At 45.9% G+C, this 21,086-nt stretch overlaps 5 non-coding genes across 5 annotated transcripts; 3 read left to right on the top strand and 2 right to left on the bottom strand.

Annotated features, from left to right (window-relative positions):
* Positions 1-125: 125 nt before the first annotated feature.
* Positions 126-207, bottom strand: trnas-gcu (transfer RNA serine (anticodon GCU)). Its single transcript has one exon. It is a non-coding gene; the product is annotated as a tRNA-Ser (tRNA).
* A 9,856-nt stretch (positions 208-10,063) lies between these two features.
* Positions 10,064-10,180, top strand: LOC138236091 (U5 spliceosomal RNA). Its single transcript, XR_011188491.1, has one exon. It is a non-coding gene; the product is annotated as a U5 spliceosomal RNA (small nuclear RNA).
* A 3,136-nt stretch (positions 10,181-13,316) lies between these two features.
* trnas-cga (transfer RNA serine (anticodon CGA)) lies at positions 13,317-13,398 on the top strand. Its single transcript has one exon. It is a non-coding gene; the product is annotated as a tRNA-Ser (tRNA).
* A 2,203-nt stretch (positions 13,399-15,601) lies between these two features.
* trnat-agu (transfer RNA threonine (anticodon AGU)) lies at positions 15,602-15,675 on the bottom strand. Its single transcript has one exon. It is a non-coding gene; the product is annotated as a tRNA-Thr (tRNA).
* Positions 15,676-18,093: 2,418 nt separating this feature from the next.
* On the top strand, positions 18,094-18,167 carry trnai-gau (transfer RNA isoleucine (anticodon GAU)). Its single transcript has one exon. It is a non-coding gene; the product is annotated as a tRNA-Ile (tRNA).
* Positions 18,168-21,086: the final 2,919 nt, after the last annotated feature.

The raw sequence follows: 21,086 nt of genomic DNA, 5'->3' as shown, positions 1-21,086 counted from the left end.
ATTTGTGAAACAGGCAAATGACTGTCTCAGGGGCCCATTTCTCATTGTCAGACACATGTATGCAATGCTTTCACTGTGCATTGAGCAATAGGGATCAAAAACAGAATGGAAACAGACATGGAAACCAACGAGGATGGGATTTGAACCCATGCGTGCAAAGCACAATGGATTAGCAATCCATCGCCTTAACCACTCGGCCACCTCGTTAACAAAACTGGGCTGTCCCAACTGGGTTGGCGCGCTCCAGATGATCTTTTTCTTTTTTTTCCCTCGTACTCGAGGGTCATTTTCCTGTTCCACATGCGATTTCAACATTTTCCTTGGGAGATGTCAAGCCAGCAAGCCACTGCTGTGGTTCAGTGGCCAGCGTGGAGTTCAGTGGCCCTGTTGTACACAGAAAGCACATTGAGCTCCTTGGACATGAAAAGTTCCAGATAAAAGCCATTTGTCATCCTTTCTCTTGGTGTCGATGTTGCTATTGTATGTAAAGGTGGCAACTTGCTCAGCGAGCAGGCGGAGCACACACCGAATGCAGATGTGTCTGAGTGGTGTGTCCAAGTGGCTGCAAAAGGACAGCACTCCCGGGGCGCTGTGGCTTAGTTGGTTAAAGCGCCTGTCTAGTAAACAGGAGGCCCTGGGTCTGAATCCCAGTGGATAACCGCCTACGGCTAGACTTAATTAAATGCAAGTATTCATTTCCTGTCTTTAACACGACTTGTTTTTCTTAAAATGGATGCAACTTGCAAAACATGAAATACAAACCTTGCTAATCAGCGCTAGCAGCTGGCAAAAAAAAAGAAGTCAGCAATGTTTTTTTTCTTTAACCTTAACCCTGCTAATGGAGAAGAGTTAAACGACCGAGTCTATGCAGCTTAAACGGTGCGCACGTCGGGTTCTTAGCTGAAAGGGTGGTAAATCACGCTCACCCCAGTCCTTAATCTTTTAAAGAGGATACAAAATTGAACCTAGTCGCCACATCACATACATCCTGTTCAATGATAAAAAGGTAACATCTATCCTCGCTCCAGAGTAAATCTCACGTTGAGGGCATATTTTTTTTCACTTTACCGTGAATCGGGCTCGGCTGCACAGAGGAGAGAGCAGAGCAATGAGGTCACGGGGACAGGGGAGTCACACGCTGGCGGTTTGAATACGCGGAAGATCACTGAGGGATCCACAGTATATGGACCCTCCGTGCGCAATCAGTCCGCACTCCGGACTCTGAAACCTGCCATCCGAGTTAAGATCTCGGCAGAACCTGAGGCGCAGTTCCTTCTTAAAACGTAATCTGGTGAGCATTTCTAGAATCGTACTTGTATAGATGCAGCCTTTAATGTGTTGCTAGGTTAAAATTGATGACTTCTTGTATTTCAGTAGGCAACTGCCCTCTTGATTTTGGATTTAATTTCTTTATTACAGTGGCGCTTTTATGAAGCCAAGGGACCAGGGAGCTGCCCCAGTACTGGGATGGCCAGTTCGAAATCATAGAAACTATTGTCAATTCCAGTCCCATGTCAGTGCGAGCAGGGATTTTGACATCTTGTTTTGCTATGTTCTGCACCAACAGGCAGGTGGCTCGGCCATTCCGTTCCAGTGTGGGGGTACAACAGACTGCTAGGTTCAGTCTGATAAACTGAGCTGATGGTTGGAAGAAAACCATCTCAGCGTCCATTCTCTGTCCCTTCTTTAGGACAAGGCGTACCGGAAACCCTGCTGTTGACGCAGGAACGATCAGGTCCGATTCGTTTACTACCTGGCAGGCCTGAGGAATCGTCTGACCTGACCGAATGTTCTCGGGGTCACCGCTTAGAGAGTGGGCATCTGGGTCCACCCGTTTCCACAGCACACTGTTTACTGTGTCCAGCTGGGCGCCCAGTCGAACCAATAGGTCTGCACCAATGCAGACCGAATGGGTCAGCTGAGGTGCTACCTGGAAGTAGTGAGCAAACTTCCTTTTTCCGATGGAGATGGAAGCTACACAGCTTCCTTTGCTCCAAATGGACCTATGAGGTGGGGGTGCCCACCACAGAACCTGTGACTGCGTCACCAGGGTCACCTGACAGCTTCGCGACAGGTCCTCGAACAGACCTTCACTGATTATGGACTTCTCAGAGCTGAGGCTAAGAATTACATCATCAACCTGCACTTCTGCCACCTGGACCCCCTCCCACCACCATGGGGTGGTAGTCCTGGACCCCCTGAGGTACCAGGGTGCACAGAAAGGACTCCCATTCATTACCGGACAGGGAGATCCACTCTTCTTCAGGGATGAAAAGGGGGTGTGCTTTACCTGGCGGGTCAAGCAGCTGCTCGGAGCACTGCTCCTGTAGTTGGGAGACCGTGGGAGTGCTGGCCTGGGCAGGACTTCCCTGTAGTTTTGGAAAGCAAGAAGAGACATTTATTCTCGTCCAGAGGAACCAGGAGGAACCTCCAACTCAGCTATAGTGTTCAGTGGGCACTGTGTGATCACAGCATAACCACTGAATCCCCCTTTTTGCTGTGCAACAGGCTTAGGGTTTTTGACCTGAGCCCACAATTTTCCACGCTGGCAGTCCACCAGAGGCTCCAGCCTGTCAAGCAGGTCTTGGCCAATGAGTAGTGGCTCTCTTTTTAACCTAGAGATGTAAACAGGATGCACCATGTTCATTGGCCCGAACCTAAGTGCCACCCACACTCGGTGTGTGATCCTGGCATGATCCTGGGTATAGCTGGAAATATCTATCTTACACGGTTCTACCTTAAGTCTGATGCCTTTTCCTTTCGCTACTCGTTTGAGCTCGCTGAGTAGATCGGCTGACATCAAACTAATTTCAGCCCCAGTGTCAATCAGTGCTTCTCTATCTAAGACGTTTTCAAGAAAAACCTTGATATAAATACGCCTTGCTTTGCCTTTCTGGCTGAGATTCCCTAAGAATTGTTGGAAGCCTGCCTTTTCTTTGACTTCAGGGGCGGGGTCAGCGCCCAACTCAGAGTCACAGCCTTCTTCCAGGCAGGAACCCTCCCACCCAATCAGATAGACTGAGGGAGGGGCTTGGGACGGATCCCCGCCTCCTCCAGTGAGAAGGGGCGTGGTCCCCCTAAGCTCATTCACACTTCTGGCATTCGGTGCGGAAGGTTTACCCTGTCCTGATCTCTCAGGCAGGGCTTGTTCAAGCCTGGCCAGGCGGGCTGCAGTCGACTCCCTTCGTCCAGTCTTATGATAGACTCTGCCTGAGCCCTTGCCTTCCCCGTAGCGCTCACGGCGGCTCTGACGCTTAGTGCGGTCCTGCCTGCCTATTTTGTGCCGGGGCTTAGCGAGCTCAGGAACCTCAGCTGCCTCGAGCTGAGGCGAGTCGTCAACCCTGCTGGCTTTAGTGGCGAACACGGCCGTTTTAGCAGGTTTTCGCTCTGAGGAAGCAGAGACTTCAGCTCCCCAGGCTTTTTGAGCCAACCTTCTAATGTCAGCCATTTTCATCGCTGTGTGTGCATCACAATCATTTTCCTGACTGAGGGATGCAGATTAGCAATGAATAAACCTTTGAAATTCACGTTCTCTTCGCAACCCTCTTCATTCCGCCCTGCAAAATAAGTGCGCCTAAGCCTCTGATAATAGTCGCGAGGGGCTTCAGCTTTTTCGTGCTTAATATGGTGCACAGCAGCCACGGCAGCTATGGGATCGATAAAAGCCGAAAATTCTCCGATCATTGCCTGACACAGCTCCTCAAAGCTATTACAGACTTCCGGTCCTTGTCTAGACATCCACTCGTGGATCGCTCGGCTGGTAGTTTTCCTTACTTACATAGCCTTTTCCTGTTCGGACGCTTCGGGCATAAACTGCAAAGTATATCTCAGCTCATCGATGTAGGTCTCCACATTATTCCCTGACACTGACGGGTCAAACCTTTCTACATCTTTGGCTAACTGCCTCAGGGAGTGGAGGTTAATTTTTACGGTTTCTCCGCGGGCAGGGAGACGGCCGTGATCAGGAGCAGGGGGTCTATGCCTGAACTGACTCGCCCTTGCGTTTCGCGCAGGACTCGGCGATCTCCCCCATGCCGATCCGACCACAGACCCTGGCCGGGAGAAACCTCCTCCCGGCGCGCTGGGTGAGCGCTCCGGGCTGCTAGGTGGGCTGGCATGCAAGTGGGATCTAGTCTATTTTGCTTCCAGTACGGCAGCATCTGACTCCTTTTGCCTTTCCTGGCTGAGCTCATTTAAACTCTCAATTTCTTTTTCTTTTTCTTTCGAGCTCCCTTCCAGGTCTCTCCTAGCTACCTCAGCCGCAGTTTCTCTAGCAGACAAGTCATCTAATTTACCTAAAACTTCCCTGAGTCAGTCTTCACTTTCCTCATTTTTCACTCTCTTTTCTCTGATTATATCCAACAACTCGACTCGCTCCACCTTATATCTTTCTAGCGTTCCCTGAAGCTTTTGAAACTTTGTCAGCTCGGACAAAGACAGTTCCAGCTGTTTAGCTAGATTTAAGGTGAAACTCGATAGGACCAGAACTGCGTTCACAGACACTCCTGTGTTAAGCTGGTTCGCTACCTTAGCTACTAAATCTACTTGCAGCTTCTCAATATCATCAAAGTTCAACTTTTCGATACCACTCCAGTAACCAGGATTGTCGTCGCTAGAAATAGTACTTATAAGCGACTCCACTTCAGACATTTTAGCAGCCATTGTCATTACGTCAGAAAAACTTTAAGAGTATTACTTTTTTTTTTCTTTTTCCAAAATACAGTATGGAATCTAGACACCCGAGCAGATGGATTTCCAATCAGCACACGTTACACTAAACGCTAGAAAACAGGGGGATTTCTTTACGCAGTTATCAGCACACCCGGTATTCGCGTATAGAAGCCGCGGTGCTGTGCTGAACTTCAGTTATTCTGTGCGACTGATTCTCATTTCATTCTAAACTCACCCACCCAGGGACGCCATTAAATGTAATGGTTTGATGGGTTTACTGAGACAATTATTAATTGTAGCAGTAATCACAAGGTTGTTCGTTGGGGCTTTTAGAAAATCAATCGTCAGAACAACTAACAACGCACACACAGGGGTTCAATACACTAGATACATTTATTAATATAAATTGTGCACCAAACATATACTAGTCTGCCTGGATACGAGTGGCAGACCTTACTGTGAGGGTTATCAATATACAAGGTATATAATCCCGAAGAGATGCAAACACAAAGAGATACACAACAGAGAATATATGTCAATATATATCGTTCGGTTACCAAATCGCTAATCAGTGTTATTACCCACTGTTACTCCAAACTCGGAAGTAAATACATTACTCATGAATTAAATTGATAACAACTTGTGTTGAGGTACAATTAAATTCTCGAGACGCAATGTAGAACATGGGGTTTACTTATCCACTGTGTATGGATTTGGAATTTCCCGGCACGAACACCAAACCAGCTGACAGGCTCTGTTGCAGCCTCTGTTCCAGCGGTTGTCCAATGGGCGTTGTCCCGGCGTCCTCTGGCTACCGGCCAACCAGTCAAGGTGCAGCTCGGAGTAGGACGGGCGGAGGAATCTGACTGCGGCGCGCAGGGCAGTCGTTGCTCCGAGGGGATCTACCAGCAGTCCGGCTGGCTGGTAGAAAGTCTCTATGCACAGAGTGTGACCGCGAGTCCTCACAAGTCACTCTTGTGCCTGGGAAGAAGCTGGTTCGTTCCCGGTCCAGCACTGCTTCTGAATAAGCTATTCAGGTTGTCGACGAGGGTCCAACTGTAGGGTCCAACTGTCCAACACAAACACAATCTGTGGCGTTTAGCGTGACAGTCTTGCAGGCATCGTGCTGTCTCACTGCAATACTATACCGCTGGAGGAAACAGTCCATCTGGCCATGAAACTCATTTGAACGTCTAGCTACAGCAACTAACAATATCATGATTTATTCAGGATGTGTGGAATCACCACGTCCGTGCGCACACGTCCTTTCGATGCCAGTCCAACAAGTGCTCCGCATTAGCTGCGTCGGGGCTCCGGGGTGTCGCACCTCACCTCACCTCACCTCGCACTGCCCCCTCCTTGAATGTCTGCCGCTGGGCATGCCCCACTCTCCTCCGCCTTATCTTATCGCGTGTGAGCACCGACAATGGCCACAATGCCGGGGAATGGCACCTGTAAATTAATTCTCTTCTCTTGCAGCCTGAGATCATGTCCTTCTTTTGGCTCCCTCCAGTTCTGATAAAAAATCTCACTCTTAGATTTGTTAATTTTTGCGGATGAAGCCAAAGAGAAACGATCACAGCACTGCAGAGCTCTGCTAATTGAGGCATTGTCAGAGAGGAGCAGGGTCATCCATGTATAGAGATGTCTTTACCTCTCCTCCCCCACTTCCAGGCACTGGTATCCCATTAATGGCCTGATCCTGGCGCAAGGCACAGGCTAAGGGCTCCATAGCCAAAACGAATAACAAGGGGGATAATGGGCAGGCCTGCCTCACCTCTGAACAGACTTCAAAGGGGTGTGATCTATTGCCATTAACCATTACTCTGCTGTTGCTACCTGTGTACAGCAGGTTAATCCACTTTCTCATGATGGGGCAAAAATTCATGTGCTCAAGTACCAATGTTAAGTACTGCCGGTTTAGGCGGTCAAAGGCCTTTTCTAGGTCTACACCTAAAATGCACAGAGGGAGGGAGCGATCCTCTGAGTACAGACAGACATCCCTCAACAAGGCCAGGTTGTCGCTCATCAGGCGTCCTGCTATCCCACAAGTCTGTTCTTTCCCTACCAGTGAGGCCACTACATTTTGTAGGCGCAGGAAAAGGGCTTTGGACAGGATCTTAGTGTCCACGCCTAACAGGCTGAGGGGTCTCCAGTTCTTTATGTCATTCTTTGCTCCTTTCTTAAACAAGAGAGAGATAGTGCCTTCTCTTAAGGAGTCAGGCAGCAATTCTGTCTTATAGCTTCGCTCGAATAGGAGCAGTAGCGGATCCTGAAGCAGATCCCAAAAGGTGCAATAAAATTCTTTAGGGAGCCCGTCAGCACCCGGAGTTTTCCTCTTCTGTAAGCTCTCCATAGCCTGTCTCAGCTCTTCTATTGTCAAATCCCTCTCAAGTACTTCCCTATCTTCTTCACTCAAAACGTTTTCTAGCTTTGAGGTAAAAAAATGAATTTCTTCATCCTTTACCTCTGTAGAGCTGTACAGTCTTGAGTAGAAGGCCTTGGTGCAGGAGAGGATAGCACTCGGCTCTGTTCTCTCTCGTCCCTCCTCATCAACTACACTTTCCATGACAGACTTGGAGCCTACCACTTTCCTGAAAAAGAAGCGAGTACACTTCTCATTTTCTTCCAAGAACTGCACTCTGCTTCTTAACAGCACTCCTCGACTACTTTCTTCGGCTATGCTCCGGATGTCCTTTTTTAAAAGGGTGATATCCTCGAGCACAGCGAAGCCACTGTGCAGCATCGTGTAGAGACGCTGCAGCTGCCTCTGTTTCCTGGCTAGCACTCCTCTCCGTCTGGCAGCAGCCTTCCTTCCCTCAGCCATGAAAAAGGCCTTTGTCCTCATCTTCACCTCCTCCCACCACTCTCCTACTGACCCGTACAGACACTGCAAGGACAGCCACTGTGATAGTTTCTCCTTGTAGCGGGATACTACCCCCTCGTTCTCTAGCAGCTTAGTGTTGAGTTTCCATAGGCCTGGGCCAAAGACAGTCCCGCCCTTGAGTTCCACTCTACACCCTAAAGCCTGATGATCTGAGAAGAAGACAGGCTGAAGAGTGACCCCAACAACTTTCACTCTCTCTGAGACAAAGCAATAGTCAATTCTGGAGCTGCTATTCCTCCCTGACCATTTATATCCTGCTGTTGTGGGATATATACATCTATATGTGTCTGAGAGTTTAAAGTCTTGAACTAAGTTTTGCAGGGCCAGTGAGCTGGAATCCAATTTTATCGGAGAGCTAGACTGCCTGTCTGTGTGCTCTAAGATACAATTAAAATCCCCTCCCACTATCACGTCTGTGCTACTTAACAATAGGGGAGAGAGTGCCTTGAGTAGCTCCACCCTTCCTCCCACGTCAGTAGGACAATACACATTGATTAGCCGCAGGTTAACGGTCCCCCATTCCACATCCACACACTGCAACCTGCCATCTATGACCCTCTGAATACTTTTCAATTTGAAAGCCCATCCTTTGAAAAGAATGGCCACGCCAGAGGCTCTGTTGTTATTGTCCCCTGACCAAACAGAAGGCCCTTTATCCCACCTATCTTCAAAGCTTTTATACCTCTCTTGATAGGCTAAAGCACACTCCTGCAACATCAACACATCTCCCTCTCTCTGCTGGAGGTAATCAAAGACACACTGGCATTTAACTCTGTCATTGATACCTCTGGTGTTAAGAGAAATTATGTTTAGAGCCATATTACATAAGAAAGTGGAACCAGTCTTTACAAAACACATTTCTCTTCGGTCTCACCTGTTACCTTCTCTTTTTCTTTTTCTTCTTACCAATTTCCTGCCAGCCATCCTCTGAATGAGCCTTCATCAGGGTGGCAGCAGTAAAAGCGTTCACGGAGTCCATTTCAAGGAAGGGGGTAGAAGGAGGGGTGGAGGGGTTCCAGCTGTCCCTATCGCCATGCTCTCCTTCCTCCTCGCTCGGGGAGAAAACAGAGTCATTTTTCCTTTTCCTCAAGTCCAGCTCCTGGTAGCACTGAGGGGAAAGGGGTGCAGCCGATGCACCAGTCTCCTCTTCCCCCTCACCCACCAGCTGTTGCAGATCCTCCGTGACGGACTGGATGGAGGAGAGGAGGGCATCTGTAGCACTTGCAGAGTCTGAGAAAAGCAGCTCCGCTGAATCCTGGGTATCGTCGTTGGACCCGCTCCACCGGTGGGGGCCCCACAATGGCCCTCGTTCTGAGGAGCAGGAGTGGGGGAGGGGTCCTCGCTGTTCTCTGGGGTTTTCAAACCCTCGTGCTTGTCTGGTGCAGTCTGCGGTTGTGGGAGCGTAGTGGATTTCTCTTCCACCGGCCCCGGAGCCACAGCAGGACTGATCCTGGCTGGAGGCTGAGACTCTTTGTTCAACAAGGGTTCTTTGTTTGACTTGTTGTTTGCTTTGGCTTTTCGGGCCGGTTTGGCTGAAACAAGCACTGCCTCATCCTTTCTCATTTTGAGTTTATTGGCGTAGGCGTGAGGGCAGTTCTTAAAAACGTGTCCTTCCGAGCCACATAAATTGCACTTTGGCAGCATTGAACAGTCAGAGGCTAAATGTCCCTGTTTGCCACAGGTCTTGCAGCATTTCACAGTGCAGGACGATGCCAGGTGTCCCACAGCACCACAGCGCCGACGCACCTTTGGTTGTCCCACATAAAAAACATAGCCATTGCAGGCGCCCAGCCGGATTGTAGAGGGCAGGTGCCTTAAGCCTCCATTTACATTGTCCGGTAGCAAGCGAACCTCGAATTTCCTTGCTCCTGTTTTTATACCGTCAACATCTCTAACCTCAGTTCCATGGTGGACTGTGCAGTACTGCTTAAGCCAGGTGTGAATGTCCTCCGTCTTTGCCATTTCCGAGAACATAACAACATGCACCGTTTTCCTCTCTCTCTGTGTCAGAGGCTGCAAGTTGATCTTCTCAAGGGCAGGAACTTTCCCTCTTTTTGCCTCAAACACATCCACACATTGTTCAAACAGAGAATAGGTAGCAAAAACAACCTCAAATGCTTTCTGACCTGGGAGAGCGAAGATGAAATCCAAGTGCCGAGGTTCAAAGCCAAGTTCCTTCTGTAACACTTTTCTGCCTAACTGCATACGATCCATGAAGAGGTCATCCAAAAGCTCAAAACGTACAGCATTCTTGCGGGATCCAAAGGTTGCCATCTCAAACTGCAAAACAAACACTGCTTCCAGAAAACAAGAAAACAATCCAACTACACCAACTACAGGCTGATCAAGGTATCTCCCCTGCCAGGTAAGCCGAGAGCCGCAGGCGATGAGCCCGGAGCTGAACGGGCCCCACTGGCTCGTTTGTAAGGCCAGGTGCATTGCCAACCACGACCGGCAGGGCAGAGGGCTTGAAGGCGGCCTGGGCTCCTGCAGCTGTCCAGCCACGCACTCTGGTTTCTCTTCATCTCGTACAAATCTTTTGCCTTTTACTAAAGATTTCCATGGAGAGGAGCATGAATGAGTTCCATACAATTTTTGTGCTTCCCTGCCTTCGGGTGGGGCGCAGCTGGGCTGGTCAAAGAGAGAAAACAAAACCGCTCACAATCGCTCTTACAATGCAGTAAGTAGCACAGGCTACTTAGGGAGTAGGCTGATGTGTTTAAAAACAACCAGCGCCAGGCAGGAGTCGAACCTCCAAACTCCTAATCCATAGTCAGACACATTATCCATTGCACCACTGACCCTGGTGTGACATTGCAGGACTGTAACCCAGTGAGCTTAGCACTGCAACTAGTAAAATATTACCCCCGGTCCATTCTTTTCCAAAAGTGAGAAACACCTGTTTTCTACATTTTGTCTGTTTTAAAATCATATCTCTTTAAACCAAACCAAGAGTTTGTCTTTTGCACTGATATTCTGATTCATTTCGATTTCAAAGAAAAAAAAACATTACCTTCCAAAGCATCATAAAATTGTCCCTTCCTCCAGACTCTACTTCTCTCTTGTAGAAGTACAGCAGACCTTTCCAGGTGAGCAGATCACAGAGTCCGAAATGAGCTTCCTCCATCAAGCAAAGTACCTGAACATGACTCTGTCATCATAAAAGCGCCCCTGTAATAAAGAAATTAAATCCGAAATCAAGAGGGCAGTTGCCTACTGAAGTTCAAGAAGTCATAAATTTTAACCTAGCAACACATTAAAGGCTGCATCTATACAAGTACGATTCTAGAAATGCTCACCAGATTACGTTTTAAGAAAGAACTGCGCCTCAGGTTCCGCCGAGATCTTAACTCGGATGGCAGGATTCAGAGTCTGGAGTGTGGAATGATGGCGCACGGAGGGTCCACATACTGTGGATCCCTCAGTGATCTTCCGCGTGTTCAAACCGCCAGCGTGTGACTCCCCTGTCCCCGTGACCTCATTGCTCTGCTCTCGCCTCTGTGCAACTGTGCCCGACTCATGGTAAATTGGAAAAAAATATGCCCTCAACGTGAGATTTACACTGGAGTGAGGATAGTTGTTACCTTCTTATCGTTGAAACGGATGTATGTGATATGGCGACTAGGTTCTTCTCCATTAGCAGGCTTAAGGTTAAAGAAAAAAACATTGCTGACTTCTTTTTTTTTTGCCAGCCGCGAGCGCTGATTAGCGAGGTTTGTATTTCATATTTTGCAAGTTGCATCCATTTTAAGAAAAACAAGTCGTTCAAGACAGGAAATGAATACTTGCATTTAATTAAGTCTAGACGTATGCGGTTGTCCATAATGACCAGTTCTGTTAGAGAACACAGAACAAAAAAAGGCACCACTGGGATTCAGACCCAGGATCTCTTGTTTACTAAACAGGCGCTTTAACCAACTAAGCCACGGCGCCCTGGGAGTGCTGTCTTTTTGCAGCCACTTGGACACACCACTCAGACACATCTGCATTCGGTGTGTGCTCCGCCTGCTCGCTGAGCAAGTTGCCACCTTTACATACAATAGCAACATCGACACCAAGAGAAAGGATGACAAATGGCTTTTATCTGGAACTTTTCATGTCCAAGGAGCTCAATGTGCTTTCTGTGTACAACAGGGCCACTGAACTCCACACTGGCCACTGAACCACAGTAGTGGCTTGCTGGCTTGACATCTCCCAAGGAAAATGTTGAAATCGCATGTGGAACAGGAAAATGACCCTCGAGTATGAGGGAAAAAAAAGAAAAAGATCAACTGGAGTGCGCCAACCCATGTCAGGACAGCCCAGTTTTGTTGACGAGGTGGCCGAGTGGTTAAGGCGATGGACTGCTAATCCATTGTGCTCTGCACACATGGGGTCGAGTCCCATCCTTGTCGCTCTCCTTGTCTGACACTTGTGCCCGTTCGGTGTTGGCCCTCCTGTTCTTTGCTCCGGTACTAGAGCCGTACATTTTCTAGCGGTGGCTGAACATGGTATAGTAGCCTAACGTCGGTATCGAGCAGTGACAGTAACAGTATTTACATGCCCGTGCTGCCAAGTGGCTCTGGGTTGATACCGCGTTTTCACTTACTTGCAACGCAAACGGAGAAAGCGATTTTTGACAGTCTCTCGAGAGACTGCACTAGGTGTTTAGGGATAGACTTTGTCAGTTCCCCCTGGGATGATGGCCTCTCAAATAGTTTGTGATTCCTCTAGACGTTTATACAGTAGAAGCCTGCTTCGTGGCTTAAATCCAAGCTAATGTAACGAGTTAGAGGTCTGATGCAGAACTGCGAATTCAATGAACGGGAACAGTACAGTACATTGCACTGTATGTGTGAGGAAAGCTGCCCCCTTCTGTCCTTGTCGACCGAACAGAGGACTGTAAAGGATACCGCCAAGAAACTTTAGGATGCTGGTTGGAATACAGCTCCAAAGAAGCCCCTTTGGGTGTTATGTCATCAAAAAGTAAGAACAGCGACTCTCCCTTTGATCAAATGCGCAACAGAGCTGTTTTCCGTGGAGCAGGTTTCAGACCCGTAGACCTGTTTTATTTGTAGGGCAGGGCGCATTCCCAAATGCGAATCTCCTGTTTTAGAAATGCTTTGGGCGGCGTGAAGTGAAAATAAGAAATGGACTCCAGATGCACATGGAAGCAATCAAGTGTTTCATCCGAGCTGTTTCAAAGACTGCTCAAAAGCTTTCCTTTCACAGAGGCACAACGATTAATGATGGGGGTGCACCCTTCAATGCGCCTTACGACTCTAGGGAGTGATTGAGACGATTCGTAGCGTGTGCTAATTTCCCTCTATTTCCCGTGTTGCAGTGGTAGGATGACGTAAATTCCTGCTTCGACACGTAATGGCATTATAATCAAGTGCAAGAGCTGAGGGCTTTAGTTTTGTTTCGTTTTCCATGGCGTTTGTAAGCACGCAAATCAAAGGCAATTCCTGTGTCTAACAGGAATGTAAATGCTTTTGAAAGTGCAGTGTGGTGCAGCTTGTAAAATCCTTATCCACATTTGTGGTTTGTTGTTGTTTTTTTTGTCTGCCAAAACTGCATTTTGACATCCGGACGGGGAGACTTTATCATTTGAACGTGAAGCCAGCCTTAAACCCTCTGAGGCGTGTCTGTCTGCCGGCACGTATTTTGTCAAAGGTATTTATTTTTTTTTAACGGAGAGCGACTTTGAAAAGGTTTCCGCAGCCACGTCGCACTCCGTGTTAGATTAAAGGAGGAATGCGGCGATGGCGAACTCGCTGTAGTCGTGGCCGAGTGGTTAAGGCGATGGACTCGAAATCCGTTGGGGACTCCCCGCGCAGGTTTGAATCCTGCCGACTATGGCGTCTGCCGCACGTCTCCTTATGCCTGCGCGGCAAAGGCGAAGTGTCGCTTCTCCTTTCCTGGTACTATAAAAACGCTAAATCGCTTGGCCCCGCTGCCATGGAAATGAGTTCTTCAGATAACCACACATCTTGCGTTCGCACCTCTGGTGTTGTACTTATGCCTTTGAAAACCTAATGAATAAAACTGAAAGAACCGACACAATATATAGGTGCTCGTAAAGCACGCATTAAAGAACTGTTAACAGCAAGGGTTTCAGTGGGTTAACTGAGGAGAAGGCGTGATCGCTAATTGTTGACATTGTATTTGGTGTTAGAAACATTCTTACTGTGCATGACGTGGAACAAATGTAGCCACAGAAATTGCATCACGCTTTCATGTATGCTATTGCAGACACCAACGTTGCCTAGATAGAAAACCGAAATAGCCGTGGGTTTGCTTGCTGGTCTGCAGGATCTCTCTTCAAATCTCTATCATTTGTCAATGGAAGTAAAAGGCGCTGCAATCTCATACGTTCAGAATTAAACCCGCAGCTGTTGTTCGACTTTATTTCTTGACTAATTACAACTTAGTGTCGCAAGAGCAGTTACATAAACTTGTCTGGTATATTTGAACACAAATGCCGTTCTTCAATTAAAACTAACAGTACATTGTCAGGGACATTCAGTTCTATACAAACAAGAGACAGACAAGAGAATATTTCTACCTTTCATGTGGACTACGTGTTGACTTAATGATCGGAATAATTGAAAAGTTCGGGTTCATAGCCGATGCAGTGCGTGCTAATTAGAACAACAGCAACGCTGAGCTCTCAGCACCGTACTGAGCCCAGGTGATTTCCTAAAGCTGTCAGGTGCAGTTCATTTACATGAAGGAAATCTCTTACTGAGTACGATTACAATGCAGTAAGTAGCACAGACTACTTAGGGGAGTAGCCCGATGCGTTTAAAAACGACCCGAGCCAGGCAGGAGTCAAACTTACAATCTCCTGATTCGTAGTCAAACGCGTTATCTATTGCGCCACTGGCCGTCGTGTGACATTGCAGGACTGCAACCCGGTGAGCTCAGCACTGCAACTAGTAAACTATTACCCCCGGTCCATTCTTTTCCAAAAGTGAGAAACACCTGTTTTCTACATTTTGTCTGTTTTAAAACCATATTTCTTTAAACCAAACCAAGAGTTTGTCTTTTGCACTGATATTCTGATTCATTTCGATTTCAAAGAAAAAAAAACCTACCTTCCAAAGCATCATAAAATTGTCCCTTCTTCCAGACTCTACTTCTCTCTTTTAGTAGTACAGCAGACCTTTCCAGGTGAGCAGATCACAGAGTCCGAAATGAGCTTCCTCCATCAAGCAAAGTACCTGAACATGACTCTGTCTTCATAAAAGCGCCCCTGTAATAAAGAAATTGAATCTGAAATCAAGAGGGCAGTTACCTACTGAAATACAAGAAGTCATCAATTTTAACCTAGCAACACATTAAAGGCTGCATCTATACAAGTACGATTCTAGAAATGCTCACCAGATTACGTTTTAAGAAGGAACTGCGCCTCAGGTTCCGCCGAGATCTTAACTCGGATGGCAGGATTCAGAGTCCGGAGTGCGGACTGATGGCGCACGGAGGGTCCATATACTGTGGATCCCTCAGTGATCTTCCGCGTATTCAAACCGCCAGCATGTGACTCCCCTGTCCCAGTGACCTCATTGCTCTGCTCTCTCCTCTGTGCAGCCGAGCCCGATTCACGGTAAAGTGAAAAAAAAGATGCCTTCAACGTGAGATTTACTCTGGAGCAAGGATAGATGTTACCTTTTTATCATTGAACAGGATGTATGTGATGTGGCGACTAGGTTCAATTTTGTATCCTCTTTAAAAGATTAAGAACTGGGGTGAGCGTGATTTACCACCCTTTCAGCTAAGAACCCGACGTGCGCACCGTTTAAGCTGCATAGACTCGGTTGTTTAACTCTTCTCCATTAGCAGGGTTAAGGTTAAAGAAAAAAAACATTGCTGACTTCTTTTTTTTTTTGCCAGCCGCTAGCACTGATTAGCAAGGTTTGTATTTCATGTTTTGCAAGTTGCATCCATTTTAAGAAAAACAAGTCGCGTTAAAGACAGGAAATGAATACTTGCATTTAATTAGGTCTAGCTGTAGGCGGTTGTCCATAATGACCAGTTCTGTTCGAGAACACAGAACAAAAAAGGCACCGCTGGGATTCGGACCCAGGATCTCCTGTTTACTAGACAGGCGCTTTAACCAACTAAGCCACGGCGCCCTGGGAGTGCTGTCGTTTTGCAGCCACTTGGACACACCACTCAGACACATCTGCATTCGGTGTGTGCTCCGCCTGTTCGCTGAGCAAGTTGCCACCTTTACATACAATAGCAACATCGACACCAAGAGAAAGGATGACAAATGGCTTTTATCTGGAACTTTTCATGTCCAAGGAGCTCAATGTGCATTCTGTGTACAACAGGGCCACTGAACTCCACAATGGCCACTGAACCAGTGGCTTGCTGGCTTGACATCTCCCAAGGAAAATGTTGAAATCGCATGTGGAACAGGAAAATGACCCTCGAGTACGAGGGAAAAAAAAGAAAAAGATCATCTGGAGCGCTGCAACCCATGTCTGGACAGCCCAGTTTCCTAGACGAGGTGGCCGAGTGGTTAAGGCGATGGACTGCTAATCCATTGTACTCTGCACGCATGGGTTTGAGTCCCATTCTCGTCACTCTCCATGTGTGCCCGTGTGCCTTTGGCCCTCCTGTTGTTTGCTCCAGTACTAGAGCCGTACATTTCCTAGTGGTGGCTGAACATGGTATAGTAGGCTAACGTCAGTATCGAGCAGTGACAGTAACAGTATTTACGTGCCGCTGCTGCCAAGTGGCTCTGGTTTGAGACCGCGTTTTCACTTACTTGCAACGCAAACGGAGAAAGCGATTTTTGACAGTCTCTCGAGAGATTGCGCTAGGTGTTTAGGGATAGACTTTGTCAGTTCCCCTGGGATGATGGCCTCTCAAATAGTTTGTGATTTCTCTAGACGTTTATAGACTAGAAGCCTGCTTCATGGCTTAAATCCAAGCTAAGGAAACGAGTTAGAGGTCTGATGCAGAACTGCGAATTCAATGAACGGGAACACTACAGTACATTGCACTGTGTGTGTGAGGAAAGCTGCCCCCTTCTGTCCCTTGTCGACCGAACAGAGGACTGTAAAGGATACCGCCAAGAAACTTTCGGATGCTGGTTGGAATCCAGCTCCAAAGAAGCCCCTTTGGGTGTTATGTCATCAAAAAGTAAGAACAGCGAATCTCCCTTTGATCAAAAGCGCAACAGAACTGTTTTCCGTGGAGCAGGTTTCAGACCCGTAGACCTGTTTTATTCGTAGGGCAGGGCGCATTCCCAAACACGAATCTCCTGTTTTAGAAATGCTTTGGGCGGCGTGAAGTGAAAATAAGAAATGGGCTCCAGATGCACATGGAAGCAATCAAGTGTTTCATCCGAGCTGTTTCAAAGACTGCTCAAGAGCTTTCCTTTCACAGAGGCGCAACGATTAATGATGGGTGTGCACCCTTCAATGCGCCTTACGACTCTAGGGAGTGATTGAGACATACGTAGCGTGTGCTCATTTCCCTCTATTCCCCGTATTGCAGTGGTAGGATGACATAAATTCCTGCTTCGACACGTAACAGCATTATAATCAAGTGCAGGAGCTGAGGGCTTTAGTTTTGTTTCGTTTTCCATGGCGTTCGTAAGCGCGCAAATCAAAGGCAATTCCTGCGTCTAACAGGAATGTAAATGCTTTGGAAAGTGCAGTGTGGTGCAGCTTGTAAAATCCTTGTCCACATTTGTGGTTTGTTGATGTTTTTTCTGTCTGCCAAAGTTCCATTTTGACATCCGGACGGGGAGACTTTATCATTTGAACGTGAAGCCAGCCTTAAACCCTCTGAGGCATGTCTGTCTGCCGGCACGTATTTTGTCAAAGGTATTTATTTTTTTTTAACGGAGAGCGACTTTGAAAAAGTTTCCGCAGCCACCTCGCACTCTGTGTTAGATTATAGGAGGAATGCGGCGGGGGTGAGCTTGCTGTAGTCGTGGCCGTGTGTTTAAGGCGATGGACTTGAAATCCGTTGCGAACTCCCTGCACAGGTTTGAATCCTGCCGACTATGGCGTCTGCCACACGTATCCTTGTGCCTCCCCGGCAAAGGCGAAGTGCCGCTTCTCCATTCCTGGTACTATAAATACGCTGAATCACTTGGCCCTGCTGCCATGGAAATGAGTTCTTCAGATAACCACACATCTTACGTTCGCGCCTCTGGTGCTCTACTTATGCCTTTGAAAACCTAATGAATAAAGCTGAAAGAACTGACACATTATGTAGGTGTTCTTAAAGCACGCAGTAAAGAACTGTTAACAGCAAGGGTTTCAGTGGGTTAACTGAGGAGAAGGCGTGATCGCTAATTGTTGACTTTTTATTTGGTGTTAGAAACACTCTTACTGTGCATGACGTGCAACAAATGTAGCCACAGAAATTGCATCACGCTTTCATGTATGCTATTGCAGACACCAACGTTGCCTAGATAGAAAACCGAAATAGCCGTGGGTTTGCTTGCTGGTCTGAAGGATCTCTCTTCGAATTGCTATCATTTGTCAATGGAAGTAAAAGGCGCTGCACAGAGAGGACCACTGTCGTGAGGCCGGTTAGCTCAGTTGGTTAGAGCATGGTGCTGATAACGTCAAAGTCGTGGGTTCGAGCCCCTTACTGGCCAGGTCCTTTTCTCCTCTCTTACCAAAGCTGTTAGGTTCCTTTCCGTGGTGAGATGGGTTGTCATGCAACGCTGCCACATAGTGCCGACAGACAATTAAATGACAAAAATGAAGAGAGTTAAAGCAGCTGGAGAGGTTCTCTTACAACTTTTGAGCTGACACAGTTTTGGAAAATGTTTCCTTCACGCTGCACTGTACCATATAGGCAGCCAAGTGTCTCCAAAACAAAACAGAATTGACAGTCATATAATGTCCATTAACCCCGGTTTTAAACGCAGCATCATGTCTGCCATCATAAGAATATGAGTCCAATATTTTAGAATATAGTCAGAATGAATTCTAACCTTACCTGTGGTGTCTTTGATCCCTTTTGCTCAATGCATGGTGTACGTACTGCATACATGTGTCTTGAGAATGAGGAATGGGCCCCTGAGACAGTCATTTGCCTGTTTCACAAATGATCGTATTTTACTAGAGATTCTGTTTGGGATTCAGATGTGCATTCAGACAGCAATCCCTTTCAAGAAATGATACGTTCTGGATGAGGTCAAAGGTGCTGGAACACTGTATTTAGGATGTGTTTGCAGTGATTGTGTGTCTCCTGCTTCAACGCAGTGATATATAGATGTGCTCCTGTAATTTATTGGTACAAGCCCAGGGCAGTAAGCAGTCTGAGGATTTATTTCCAGACGGCATAGAACAGTGAAGCAGTGAAGTAGTGCAACACACTGGATCATTATATTATTAGAATCTATTCTACTTAAATTATTACATTATACACAACTTGAGTTCATTTTAAAAATTAAAAGGTAATGAAAGGAATGCATTTTCATGAGAAAGATAATACCGATTTTTCATGTGATAATCTTCCTTATATCATGTCGTGCATCATTTGGACACTTTGTGGGCTTGAAATACAAAGAAAATCATGTTCTATGGTACAAGACAAATACAAAACTTAAGTTTTTATTTTAATTAGATTTGTTTATTAAGCATAAGCAATCATTTATTACATTAATATATGTGAAAATGACATTTTAGCACCATAATATTACATACAGGTCTCTAGCTTCAACACAGTGATATATGCTCAGTGATTTATTGGTACATGCCCAGGGCAATAATCAGAATTAGTATTTATTTCCATACGGGCTACAGGTAGTGTTGTGAAATACTTCAACACACTGGATCGCAGATTTAGACCCCCTGCACTCTTACTCCTTAAAAACCAAAGAAATGAAGATATGTAGCAATCACATTGTAACAGGGGTGACAGTGACTTAATGCTTATACTAGTGGACTTCTGGTACCTTTAGGGTACGGTGTTCCCTGAAGGGCTCTCAAACCCCGCATTTCAGATGCCTAGCTGTATCGCTGATGTGTTGCACCTCAGAATCACTTTTAAACCTTACCTCTGGTATCTTTAATCCCTATTGCTCAACGCATGGTGAAAGTATTGCATAAATGTGTCTGAAAATGAGCAATGGGCACCTGAGAAACTCATTTGCCTGTTTCACAAATGATCATATTTGACTAGAGATTCTGTTTGGGATTCAGTTGTGCATTCTGACAGCAATCTCTTTCAAAAAATGATTTTACCTTATCGCAGCTTTGCCCTTCTTGCCTCTTTGGACAATATCTCCATCTTGTGGTCGTTGTTGGTAATGTCTAGACAATATCTCCATCTTGTGGTCGTTGTTGGTAATGTTTTCTTATGCCCTTTTTTATTTCAATTCTCTATTAGTTGATTCTAGAATCTCTACAATAGAGTTGAAAACATCAGTTTTATAGCAGACAATATGACATTATTTATAGTCCAATTAGAAATTTATTACCCTGTTTTTAACATAATAACAAATTAAAATTGATTAAAACTAAGTTTGGAACACCAGGGAACATAAAAAATGATTTTTAGGAAAACCATGAGGTTCTCTGTGTCCGATGCCTGAAAGGGGAGAAAGCTAGAATCCTTTGATTTTTCAAAATTTGAAAATAAACATTATATAACAACAGCTTTCATTCCTAGGAGTGAAAAACAACCATTTTTGAAGACATATTAGTTTCTAAAACACTACAATAAAGTTAAAAACATCCATTTTATATCACATTATTTTTTGTGAAATAATTAAATTGGCTTATTTCTCTCGCATTAAATTGGCTACAAATGCAAGAATTCAACCAGATATTCTTGTAAAATGTATAGTGTTGCATTGCAGTTAGTTAATGTAGTTAGTCCATAGTCAGCAATCTAAACTTTATTGTTAAGCTTTAATGATTGATGTTGTACCAGTAACCTTTAGAAATACTATAGTACTTCACAAATGCTTTGTGTGTTTGGAAATCTTTTGAGTAAAAGCCTTATAAAAATAGGTTTAGTTTTTACAGGATATCACAAAGAAGTAGGATGGTATAATTCTTATAATTGCTTAGTGATTGTATTTGGAAGATTATGCACTAAACAGACTTCAGGGATGCCAGTGGATCATTGTGCTATTTGGAATTATTCCAAAAATCAAGTGACCTATTTGCTGAAGTATTTTTAGTATTATTTATTTAGTATTAATAAAGAATAGATTTATTAAAGTCATGCGATGTGCAAGCGGGATATGTAAAATAATTGAAAATAAAGTTTTTTATTATTGTTATAGAGAAACATGATCAGATTTTCCCTGGTTCAGAAAAAAGACGGTTAAAATCTGTAATCTTTCCACTTGTATGTCATCAGACATTAACGAGTACAACCCCCCTCTCTGCCGGAGTGCTGGCTGTGACGAATTAAACCAATTTCACAGGTATTTTCAAAGTAGGAAGTACAGTGTTAACTAGTAGATGGCCTCCTCAATGAAATCGCTTCAACATGCTAATGCGTTGGTGTAACAGTCCGGGCGTGGCAAGCTTCCAATGTCAACTCGACTCGATTG

This window comes from Lepisosteus oculatus, unplaced genomic scaffold (assembly GCF_040954835.1).
Source record: "Lepisosteus oculatus isolate fLepOcu1 unplaced genomic scaffold, fLepOcu1.hap2 HAP2_SCAFFOLD_87, whole genome shotgun sequence".
NCBI lineage: Eukaryota > Metazoa > Chordata > Actinopteri > Semionotiformes > Lepisosteidae > Lepisosteus > Lepisosteus oculatus.
The sequence above is the reverse complement of the archived record's forward strand: the minus strand, read 5'-3'. Positions and strand labels throughout refer to the sequence as shown.